At 44.3% G+C, this 12,536-nt stretch overlaps 1 protein-coding gene across 4 annotated transcripts in view; it reads left to right on the plus strand.

Moving 5' to 3' along the window:
• The window catches only part of TBC1D14 (TBC1 domain family member 14), a 104,474-nt gene that overhangs the window by 24,228 nt on the left and 67,710 nt on the right, over nt 1-12,536 (plus strand). The gene's annotated exons all lie outside the window — the stretch shown is intronic.

The following is a 12,536-nucleotide window of genomic DNA, read 5'->3' on the forward strand; positions in this document are numbered from 1 at the left end:
GATGCTCCATGTCAGACTTTGACTGCTGGGGAGAGATCAAAACCACCGTATTGGGAGAGGGATGAGGGATGGTGGAGGGTCGGGCTGCGGGAGGTTCCATTTTAAATAGGGAGGTCAGGGAGGGCATCACTGAGCAGGTGACATCTGAGCAGAGATCCGAGTGAGGTGAACAAGAGTGTTCTGGTTGAAGGACACGGCAGGTACAGAGGTGCTGAGGTTGGTGGGGACTTGCCTTGTTTCTCTGATGTGTGTGTCTTATGGGCTCCACTGACCTATACCCATCTCCCTGAGAAGCAAACCAGTGGGCTCCATGTCCGTGGTTCCCCGGCAGCTTGTGCATGCTTTAGCAGAGGCGCCCTGCTTCGTTGTTTGGGTCCTTACGTTGGGACACAGTTGGTTCTTATGCTGGAGTCCAGACCCGAGCTGTCCAGCGTGTTAACCACTGGCCACACGTAGCTATTTAAATTTAAATGGAAACTTTGGTTCCTCAGTAACACTGGCCACATTCCAGTGCTCAGTAGCCACACGTGGCCAGGGTCCGTCACATGAGACAGCTCAGGTTTGTACATTCCCATCATTGTGGGATGTTCTGTTGTCCAGCGCTGGTCTAGATAGTCCAGATGACAATCTGTGACTTGATTTTTCACCTTTGTTTTCATGTGTAAAAGCAGCACATGGTGGTTGTGAAACAAGCAAATCAGTAATGAAGTGTATGAAGCCAAGTGAAGCCTGTAGAAAGGACCATCCACGGGACCCCTAGAGAGAGGGAGGAAACAGGGTGGCCTGCTTCTTCCTCTGGAACGGAGGGGTGGGGGGCAAGAGCCGCTTGCAGGGTGTTGAGGATCTCCCCTGAGGCCCTGTTGGACACTGCCTGTGCGCTCTAGTGCAGGTTTCAATATCCCCAGATACTTGAGAGTGGACAGGGGGAGGACTTCCCTGCTAGTCCAGTGGTAAAGAATCCGCCTTCCAATGCAGGGGATGTGGGTTCGATCCCTGGTCGGGGAACTAAGGTGCCACATGCCGTGGAGCAGTTAAGCCCGCATGCCGCTAACTACAGAGCCCATGCGCTCTGGAGCCCATGTGCCACAACTAGAGAGGGGCCTGTGCGACACAACAAAAGATCCTGTGTGCTGCAACTAAGACCTGATGTGGCCAAAAAAATAAAGAAAATAAGTAAATAAAATAAATAAGTATTAAAAAAAAACACAAGAGTAGATGGGGAGGAGCCTGCCCCCTCAGAGGTGTGTCCTGAAGGTGTCTGTTGTGCCTCCAGTGAACTCAGTGGGGATTCAGAGCGTGCAGTTGTAGAGCCAAAGATGTGAATATCCGTTCTGCCCTTCTGGCTGGGTGGCGGGCAGGTTGCTTCATTTTCCTGAACCTTGGTTCCCTTATCTCTGAAGTGGCGATAAGGAGGCAACGCATATAATAAAGCGCTTGGCACGGTGGCCAGTGCTGCGCCCTCTCTAGAGTTTATTAGGGGTCTCTTCCCTGCTTCTTGGTTGAGTGAATGAATGAACGCTAGTAAGTAAGTGCCACCGTGCCCAGGAGATGAGCATCAGGAAAGGAAAAACAGAGACAATGGATGCAGTCAGCCCTGAAGGCTGAATACAATGGATTTCTTTCACGTTACTGACGACTTGGTTAAAATCAGGCCACTGGTTGGTTTTGTGTGGTCTAGCCAGTTCTCTGTTAGGTGTGGAACTTAAGGGAACAGGAAGATATTCTGGGAGATCCCAGCTGGGTTTGATGATCTGTTTCCTTCAAGTTTGTGGGTCAGGAAACTTGTCCGTATCTGAGGAAAGAAACCTTTTAAGTTCAGCCACTTATTGTTGGGTGCTGACATTGAAATGCCAGTTGGCCCCAGCAGGGGAGGGCAGGGACTTTTCGCTGCAGAGTGCCAGAATCAGTAAATTCAGGAGCGGCCTGAACAGAACCAAGAGAGAATGTCTTCAGCCTGCACATATGTGTCCTATTCAGTAGCCAGACCATGTATGTTTCTGGTAAACCTCACAGGCTACACTGATTTCTCTGCTGCGTTTCTGCCCTGGCTTCTGGAAGGTGTTCATGTCCTTAGAAATTTCACAGCCCTAAGCAAGGTAGTTTTGGGGAGTGGGGGTGAGGAGAATGTATTTGTTCTTTGCAAGAATCATCTGGCTTCCTGAGTTTATGCAACACCCTCAGTGTGCTGGCAGTATCGGGAAATCATACACTGCGTCTTTGTGGAAGTTTGACGTTATGGTCAGCCTGGGAGGGGTGATTCACTGTGAAATGCAGGACACTTTGGGGGGGGGTATAGGAGTTTGTGGGATTGTGAGAAACTCACAGGCAAACGCATTCCTGCAAAGCAGTCTTTCAGCCATCAGCTACTTTCTACTCATAAATTAACTTCCCTTTGCCCAGGTGGGTGTAAAATCTGTTCTACTTAAAAAATGTTAGTGGAGTGATACAACAATTAAAATTGCCTTATTCTGTTTTCTACCCCCAGTAGTGCCTATTCTAAAATGATTACACATTTGTCTGGAGAACACTGGGTACTTGGTACAGCTAACATTAAACTCATCAGAGCCTTCTGCGTTTTTCGTGGTACACATCCTACTGGATTGCCACATCCAATCAGCTAGTTCCTGTTTATGTGAGGGGAACTGGGTGTGTAACCGAGAGTTGTTTCAATTCCAGTTTTGCTGATTCTTTGTTGTGAATAGTTGTGGTTTGTCTCAGGATTCCTGTAAGGCTCTGTACATGGAAACAATGATGAGTCAGGCAGACTTGCCTAATAGCCGTTTTGGGCCCCACAAGCGTCCAGTTTTCCTGTTAATTCCCCTTTGCTTCCAGCCAGAGGCTTTTTAGAATCCAGGCTCTGTGTACGGTGTTACAGGGAGTAGTAAATGTTTGTAGGGGTTTGGAATTAAGTCCTGATTTCCTTTAGGTTTCAGATTTGGGTGGTTAAACACATTTCCCACCAGGCGGGGGGGCCCAGGGGAAAAGGTCAGGAGGGCATGGGCTCTGCCTCCCGGTCCACATCCCGCAGAGAGGTGTTGACTGAAAAAAGATGCGCAACCTAAACGTTGAGAATTATGTTTCACTTGGTGGCTTTACTGAGGACTATAGCCCAGGAAGGCAGCCTCTCAGATAGCTCTGAGGGACTGTTGCAAAGAGATAAGCAAGGAGCCAGGATATATAAGAGTTTTTTGCTGGGGAAAAAAGGAAAACTTGCAGTCAGGTACAAAAGATTATTGCTAAATCACCAAAAATAACCCCAGATATCTCAAGTTAATAATTTTAGAGCTTTTCTGTGTATGGGAAGATACAAGTGTCTGTGCTGATTGAAATTATTCCTTAGATATGCATCTTAACTATCTAGGGCCAGTATCCTGTTTTTCTCCATCCTGAATCCCCTCAGGGCGCACCAGAGGGTTGGCCGTAGTGGCTTGATGGCTTGATGGCTTGATGGTGGGCAATGTTCCTTGTTTACTGGAATGGCAGGCAGCATTTTTTTGTCCACAGGTGGAAGGGAGCCCAGTATGAGGAGGAAGAAGAGGGCAGGAGGCCAGTTACATGAGGAAAAATATTTCCTGATGCACCCTCACACTAGCACCTGACTGTTCATTTACTTTAAGTCTTTACCCTGGAATGAACAGGTTTCATTCTTTTTAGAAGTTCCCTTGACAGCAGTTGTTTTTAAAGCAGAAGAAATTGAGTGGTGGTCAAAGTTGGTGAGGAGAACACACGAATATGTATTGATATTTACTTAGATGAGTGCTAGCTGCTGTAACAAACTTGAAATATAATGGCTCAGACACAGTGGAAGTTTATTTCCACGCTCTGCCACGTTCTTTCCATCTGTGGCTCTGTCGATTGCAACCTGAGGACTCTGGGCTCCTTTGCATCAAGCCAAAGAGGGGAAAGAGCCTGAAGGCGCTGGGCGTGGGAGGTTTTCTGGGCTAGGCACACTTGATGTGGTACACATCACTCCACTCACAGTTTAATGTCTGGGACTCTGTCCCGTGGCCACACCTACCTGTAAAGGAGGTTGAGAAATGGGACCAGTTCCTGGGATAATGAGAAAATGGGTTTGGTGAAGAGCTAGGAGCCTCGCTGGCCATTTTTCGGGATGATTTTTCTTGATTCCCCTTCTTCATGAGAATTAGATGCCTGGAGTCCATGAGTTGAATGCTGTGTCATTCTCTTGCTTACATGGTAGTTCTTACACCTGCAACATAAACTCCAAACTACTTGACTGTAAGGGGCATTCTGGATCCAGCCGCTGCCCACCTCTCAGGCCTCCAGCTCCGTCCTGTGCTACAGCCACAGACCCAACAAAGTGTTACTCAGCGTTCTCTGGGTGCTTCCCTGGCGGTCCAGTGGGTAAGACTCCGCGCTCCCAACGCAGGGGGCGCGGGTTCGAGCCCTGCTCGGGGAACCAAGATCCCGCATGCCGTGGAGCGCAGCCAAAGAAAAAAAAAGGGAGTTCTCTGAACCAACCGTGTCTTATCCCTGCACCTTTGCCCACTCTGCTCCCTCTGCCTGGCAAACTCCTGTCGTCCTTTAGGATTCCGCTTAAGTGACACCCCCTCTGGGAAGGCTTCTCTGATCACCCTACCCCCTTCCAGAGCCCTCAGACAGCACCCACACCCTCTGCAGCCCCCCATTTTGCGACAGCAACCATAGCCTCTTCACAAGCTTCTTGAAGGCAGGGGCTGCGTCTTATTCATTCTCTTTTCCTAGCCAGGGCAGGCACTTAGTAGATGTTCAGTAAATAATCTTAAGGGATGGAGGGGTAGACTGTAAGTCTAAAAAAGTAATAAAGAGATCTGGCATACTTAACTTTTAAAATCTAAATATTTTCCTTTTTGGCTATATTACTGTTCTAGAATTTGGGAGAAGACCCTCCCCCCCAACAGTTTGGTCTCCCTTGTCAGGTCACCCATCAAAGTAGGTTTCAGACTGCATGTGTGGCATCCACACCTGGGGTGTCTGCAAAACTGGCATGTTCTTCTCACAGGTTTTTGTTTTTTGTTTTTGACGATAAACCTTTTTTTTACCTATGTCTTCTTAAAGCTTCTTTTTGTTTAAAAATGTGTAGGAAAATTTTGGGCTTTTTATGTTCATCATTCTGTTTTTGTCCTTGCCACTTTTACACCTACTACTAATTTTCCTTTTCACTGTTATCTCCTTACAGACTTTCTATGAATTTTAAACATAAAAATGGGTTTTGTTTCTACAGCTTGGCATCCTGCTTTTTTACTTATAGAAAACATTTTCTCACATGATTAAAAATTAATTGTTCATACAGTTATTACTATTTTTCTGGCATTCCGTCCAGTGAATCATTTACTTATCCAACAATAAGGAAATAGTTTTTGTTCCTGCTTTTTGATGATAAAATTACCTGTGTGCACCTCAGTGTGCATTGTGTGCATTTCAGATGATTCCCTGGGACAGACTCCCAGAGCGCTTCTTGCTTCCTGACCACAGTCCTGACCCCGGTCAGCTCTGATCTGCCCTCTCCTGAGGTGATGACGGCAAACCTCCGGGAGCCCTCTGTCCTTGGTGCAAGTTTACTGGCAGTGAAAGTCCAGCCTCTGTTTTATGAATGAGGAAACTGTCAACGAGAGCTGATGGACTGTTAGAATTGCTCGTAGCTCTGGCCTCAGGTTACTGTAAATTGAAGTTTAGGAGGATTTGTCCTTCCAGGTCCTACGGGCTACAGAATGCAGAGATGCCTTTGGTGTCCTCCTCTGCTTCGCCTGGGCCCTTGCTCTGGCTCATGGGACTGAATGCTCTGAGCCCAGCATTGCTGGTTCACACTGCCCTGCCTTTACCTGAGATTCTCTCTTCCCCTCTGCTCTGTGTCCCCTTGGGCGATTTCTGCACAGCTTTCCAGCCCGGCACAGCTGATACCTCTTCTGTGAAGCCTTCCCAGTGTGGCCAGGGCAGGGGCAGCCTCCTCCTGGCACGCTGCTCTCTGTTCCTGCAGCCTCGCTTAGTCTAGTTTTGTTCTGTGTCTTGCTCTTACTGTGAGCCTCTCAGGGACAGGGCCTGGGTCTTTGTCATCCCTGATGCCCAACTGATGTCCAGTCAATGTTCTTGACTGGCCCTGGAACATTAGAACATGGCTTGGTTCTGTTCACTTGCACAGTATGGACTCTCGTCCCTGGAGCCACATGTAAGAGACTGGTCTGTTTAATGCCCACGGGCAGGGCCTGCTTTGTGTACGCTCTGGGCTAAGCGTTTCCCACATGAGAAGAGATAGGGATCTGCTGGGTTCCAGCAAATCCAGGGGACATGGCCTGGATATGCTGCAGTGGACGGAGAGGGCACACCAGGTGAGCTCCAGAGCTACCTGACCAGGTAGCCTGGTCAGTGGAAACAGAGGAGACTGGAAGATACTAGAAAAGTTTACATTGTAAGGCAGGTGTTCACAGTTTGGTTTTACTTTAGTGAGTAGAACTGTTGGAATCGTTTAAAGCAAAATCTAAAAGTAATTCACTCTTCATGGAAACTGCTGGAAAGGAGTTAATCTTAAATTTGTATGTGTAGATTAAAGCATCAGTTAAAGAAACGAGATAGAATGGGAAGGGAACATTTATTAGCTAAGGAGCAAAGTTCTCAGCCCTTGCAGCACAATAGAATTGTTCAGGAAACTTAACAAACAAACAAAAAGTGTCCAGGCCCTGCCCTCAGAGATCAGTTTTAATTGGTTTGGGGTGAGAGCTGGGCATTAGGATTTTTGCAAAAGCTCCCCAGGTGATTCTAGTTTGCAGCCAGGATTGAGAACCACCAGGGAAAAATACTGGGGACTTAAGTCCAAATCCAAGCCTTTTGGTTTACTGCATGACCTTAGGCAAGGTTATGTCTCTGAATTTCCTGGTCTTGAAAATCACACGTAAGCCCATGGGGGATGGGGACCTGTGTCTCTGGTCGTCATCGATTGTATTCCCTGAACTTGTCACAGCCTCGGACATGATCAGTGCTCAATGTGTACTTGTCGAATGAAAAGAATAACATGTATGACGCGGGTCAGGATGAAATGAGATGAGATGCTTGGCCCTGTATAATGAATGAATGCTTTTAGTGTTACTGATAAGCACACTTAACAGTCACAAACCAGGTAACTGAGTGGTGGTGCCTCTGCTCCACTGAGAAAACTGAGAGGTTCATTTCTTACCCAAAGTCAGGCAACTTGTTGTGAAGCTGGGATCTGAGGCCACATCTGCTCGACGCTGAATCCTGTGTTTGCTCTTTCCGCCTCAGGGCAGATCTTATTCCTTATGTTCCCTAAATTTGAAAGAACATGGCCATTTCATCCCTTCTCTCAACTTGTCTCTGCGGTCCCCAGACCACTCATGACTTGTGATGCTTACAGACTGTTACTGACTAGCAACTCTGCTTTTCCTCTCTTCTTTAGTATTACGTTGGAGATTAAGAATAAACTTGTATTTTTTTCCTTAGCAACGTTCTGTACTACGTTACATAGGCATTTTCACCCTGCCTTCTCTTTCTCTCCTTGTAAAAACCTAAGCTGGTGTTAGAGAAGGCATCTCTATTTAATTTTTATTTCCTGTATTTAGATGTTGGGAGTGTTTGAAGGAGATTTCAAGGAGGTCGTGACGCAGGAGAACGCTGGGTTTTGTTTTGCACTCCACTCTGGCTTATCAGTGAGAGGCGCACAGGCAGGAGTGCATTTCAGGGTTAGTTAATGAATTACCTGTTAATGCAGCAAATCCAGCAGGTTTTCTTTTTTTAAATTAATTAATTTATTTTTGCTGTGTTGGGTCTTCGTTTCTGTGTGAGGGCTTTCTCTAGTTGCGGCAAGCGGGGGCCACTCTTCATTGCGGTGCGCGGGCCTCTCACTATCGCGGCCTCTCGTTGCGGAGCACAAGCTCCAGACATGCAGGCTCAGTAGTTGTGGCTCACGGGCCCAGTTGCTCCGCGGCATGTGGGATCTTCCCGGACCAGGGCTCGAACCCGTGTCCCCTGCACTGGCAGGCAGATTCTCAACCACTGTGCCACCAGGGAAGCCCAATCCAGCAGGTTTTATGCCAGGCCTTGGGAGTACAAAGACCAAGAAGGACCCCTCTCCATGTAGTGGGAGGTGATGCATAAATAACTAACATACAGTCCCCAGCTCTCTGTCAGACATCAATGTAAAATCAATGTAAAGGTGCTCTCGGGGGCACAGAGGAGGGACTCGGGAGGAGGGAGGCCCATCAGCCCAGAAGGCTCCAGAGGAGAGTGACTGGAGCTGTTAGTGTTTGTTGAACATGGACAATGTGAGCCCTCTCTTGTGTGCGCCCTGGAGAGTATCTCCAGTGCCCCCAGTCACACCCCTTCCTGGTCAGCACCTCACTCCCCAGGGGCAACCATTGTTTTGACTTCCATCTCCCTGGATGAGTTTTGCTTTTTTTGGATGTTAGGTAAATGGAGTCATACAGTATATACTTTTTTTTAAAACATCTTTATTGGAGTATAATTGCTTTACAATGGTATGTTAGTTTCTGCTTTATAACAAAGTGAATCAGCTATACATACACGTATGTCCCCATATCTCCTCCCTCTTGCTCCTCCCTCCCACCCTCCCTATCCCACCCCTCTAGGTGCTCACAAAGCATGGAGCTGATCTCCCTGTGCTATGCAGCTGCTTCCCACTAGCTAGCTATTTTACATTTGGTAGTGTATATATGTCCATGCCACTCTCTCACTTCATCCCACCTAACCCTTCCCCCTCCCCATGTCCTCAAGTCCATTCTGTACGTCTGTGTCTTTATCCCTGTCCTGCCCCTAGGTTGTTTAGAACCATGTATTTTTTTTTTTAGATTCCATATATATATGTTAGCATACGGTATTTATTTTTCTCTTTCTGACTTATTTCACTCTGTATGACAATCTCTAGGTCCCAGCATATACTTTTGCATCTGCCTTTCTTTGCTCAACTTTGTCTGAGGTTCAGCCAGGTGGTCATTGTGTGGCAGCAGTATTTGTTTTCTTTCATTCTGTATAGTTTTCAGTTGAACAAATATATCTCTTTATGTTCTCCTATGGATGGATGTTTGATTTGTTCCGCTTTTGACCACTGGGGAGAATGCTAATCATAATGTCTTTTGGTGCACATATACCTCAGGTGGAATTGCTGGGTCTGCTTTAGTGGACACTGCTAAGTGGTTTTCCAGTGTGGTCGTACCAGTATATACTTGGACTAGCAATTTTCAATTTTCTGTTTTTTTTTGCCATTCTGGTAATAGAGTAAGGGTATTTGGTTTTAATTTACATTGCTCTGATGACTAATGATTTGATGCACTTTTTTATATCATATTGACCATTTGGCAACTTCCTTTGTGACCTGCCTATCTGGGGTTGTCTTACTGATTTGTAGGTATACTTTTTGTATTCAGGAGGAGAGTCCTTTGTGAGACATACGTATTGCAGTATCTTCTGCACTATGGCTTATGTTTTTATTCTCTTAATGTTTTTAACTTTTGTTTTCTTAACTAACAAAAGTTCTTAATGGTAATGAATTCTGCTTTATAGAATTTTTATTTTTATGGTTAGTGCCTTTTGTGTTGTTTAAGAAATTCTGTGTTATCTTCTAGAAGCTTTGTTTTGCCATTACAAACTAGATCCATGATCTGTCGGAATTAATTTTCTGTTATAGTGTGAGGTAGTGAGTGGTTGATGTTTATTTATTGTAAAGATTATCCATCCCACTGAGCCTTTGAAATAAATCAGGTGACTGTATATGTTCCATCATCTATTTGTCCTCTCACTAATATTCTTTTAATTACTATTACTGTATAATAAGTCTTATTATCTATAGTGTAAGCCCTCCTACCTTGTTCTTCTTTAACATTGTTTTGGTTATTCTAGGTCCTTGTCATTTCCATATAAATGTTAAAATCAATTTGGCAATTAACCACAAAAAATCTGCTGTGATTTTGTTTGGGATACGTTGAATCTGTTGGTCATTTTTTCCTATATGAAGACATCTGATCTCTGAATATGGTATGTCCTTCCACTTATTTAGGTTTTTAAAAATTTCTCCACAGTACTTTATAGTTTTTTTTATGTAAAGGTCCTGTGTTTCTTTCATTAAATTTATTCCAGGATATTTGTTATTTTTTGATGGTTTTTAAAATGTCATTTTATAAACGTTAGTTGGAAGTGGAGTTAATTTTTGTGTGTAGACCTTGAATCCCATGATCTTGCTAAATTCAGTTGTTCTGATAGTTCATCTGTGGATTCTTTCGGATTTTCTCTGTAGAAAATCATGCTGTCTGTGGATGAATTTTGTTTCTTTCCAATTCTTATACATTTTATTTAGTTTTCTTGCCTTATTGCATGACTAGGAACTCCCATACAGTGCTAAATTGAAGTGGTGCTGGCAGAAAGCCTTGTGTGGTGCTGGTCTCTGGGAAAGCTTTCACCATTTTGTCATTGTGATTTTTGCGGTAAGATACCTTTTATCAGATATCTTACTTTATAATAAATATTTTTACCAGATTAAGGAAGTTCCCTTTTATTCCTAGTTTTATGATTTAAAAAAATCATGAATACATTGCATTTATCAAATGCTTTTTTCCTGCATCTATTGATGGTTATATGTGTTTTCTCCTTTATTTTGTTTATGTGGTGAATAACATATTTTTCTAATGTTAAGTAAGCTAACTTTGCATTCTTAGAATAATCCCAACTTGTTCTTGATAGATCATCCTTTATATCTGTTATTGGATTTGATATGCTAATATTTTGTGTTTTAAAAATTTTTTTCTGTATTCATAAGAGTGTAGCCTGTAATTTGCCTTTCTTATAATGTCCTTGACAAGTTTTGGTATCAAGATTATGCTGACCTTATAAAACGGGTTGAGGAATGTTCTTCCTTCTGTTTTCTCAAAGAGTTTCTGTAAGATTTTTCTCTGGTGGTTAAACGAACTGACCAGTGTGTTAAAACTCATAGACCTGTACACCAAAAAGTCAGTTTTATTGTATATGAATTTTAAAAAATAATAAAAAGCTTTCATGGGAATTTTTTAAAGTGTACACACACACGTGCGTGCACACATACACACACTCCATGTCAAATGATCCTTGAAGGAGCATCAGAAAGTCCTGGTTTTTTTCTTGGTGAATAATACCTATAAATGTATCCATTGAGTGACCTAATAAATTTGCTTTGGGGAGGGGGTGTGTGGGGATTAAAAGGTTTGTTCTCTGGAAGAGTTTGTGTGTTTCTTCTTTAAATGTTTGGAAGAATTCACCAGTGAGACCATCTGGACCTGAGTTTTCTCTGAGTTTTAAAATTATGGATATTTTTGGAAATTTTTTGCTGAGGTATAATTATAAAACATGAATACCACAGGTTGAGGAAAAATTTGGAAGGATGTAGGCACATGAAGCTGTAGGTTCTTCTGTAGTGTAGGAGAAAACAAAGCATCCTGAGAAGACCAAAGATGAACCCGAAGAAAGGGGGCTGTGTGTTGGGGGTGGCTGACAATCTGTTGTTGTGGTCACTTTGTGAATGATTACTCTGCGCTCACCCTGAGCTGCTGATGTGCCAGACCAAATAAGGTCAGTTTGACTCCTTGGGCAGTGAGGAATTTGACCAGAAGTTTTAAGTAGGATAGCAGGAATTTTAAGCGTATAAACATAGTCCAGGACAGTGCTTCTCAAACTTGAGCAGCATCAGAGCCACCTGGAGGGCTCGTTAAACAGAGGTTGCTGGGCTCTACCCCAGAGTTTCTGATTCAGTAGGTCGGGATGGGGCTCAAGAATTTGTATTTCTAGCCAGCTCCCAGATAATGCTGCCTCTGGTCCAGACACCCCACTCTGGGGTCCCCTGCATTGTTAGAGTATGTTCGTTAGTGTCAGCTACACTGGGGCAGGACTTTTGTTGGTTTTGTTCACTGGTCTCAGGGCCTGGCACAGACTAGGTGCTCAGTACCACTCTTGTGCCCTCTTATCTCCCATATTTGATTGTCTTTTCTTTTTAGTTGCAAACGTTTGATTTTTTAAAAAAACAATACAGATACTTGTAATGTAAAAGTAAAATTTCCCTCTTTGGTCCTCACCACCTCCTCTTGCCAGAGATGTCCATCTAATGACTGTCTCCAGTCAGACTTTTTTTGTGTAGTTTCAAACGTTGCAGACATGCCGACAGATTTTTTTTTTTTTTAAAGGGACGGTGGAGCCAATTATTAGAAAGAGGACCCTGGCCAGGCGCCTGGAGGATTGTATTACCATGGGCTAATTGTTGACACATGACTGAACGATGCTTGCCCCAAGGGCCAGCCAACCTGTAGTATCTTCTTGTGGATTTAGAATAGATCAGTTCCATAGACCTTGAAGTTGTTAGTTAGATCTTGTCCTTTAAAATTTTTGAACCCTACTTGAAGTCATGGAGGGAGAATCCCCTAGTGATGGTTATAATGCAGGTATTTGGACAGAGATTTATGTGACCGTGTTTTTGACTCACCTAAATACCTGGTTGCTTCTTCACAAAGTGCAGGGTCTGGCCCAAAGGAGTAGCTCAAAGTGGTTCCAGA

This window comes from Mesoplodon densirostris, chromosome 1, assembly GCF_025265405.1.
Source record: "Mesoplodon densirostris isolate mMesDen1 chromosome 1, mMesDen1 primary haplotype, whole genome shotgun sequence".
NCBI lineage: Eukaryota > Metazoa > Chordata > Mammalia > Artiodactyla > Ziphiidae > Mesoplodon > Mesoplodon densirostris.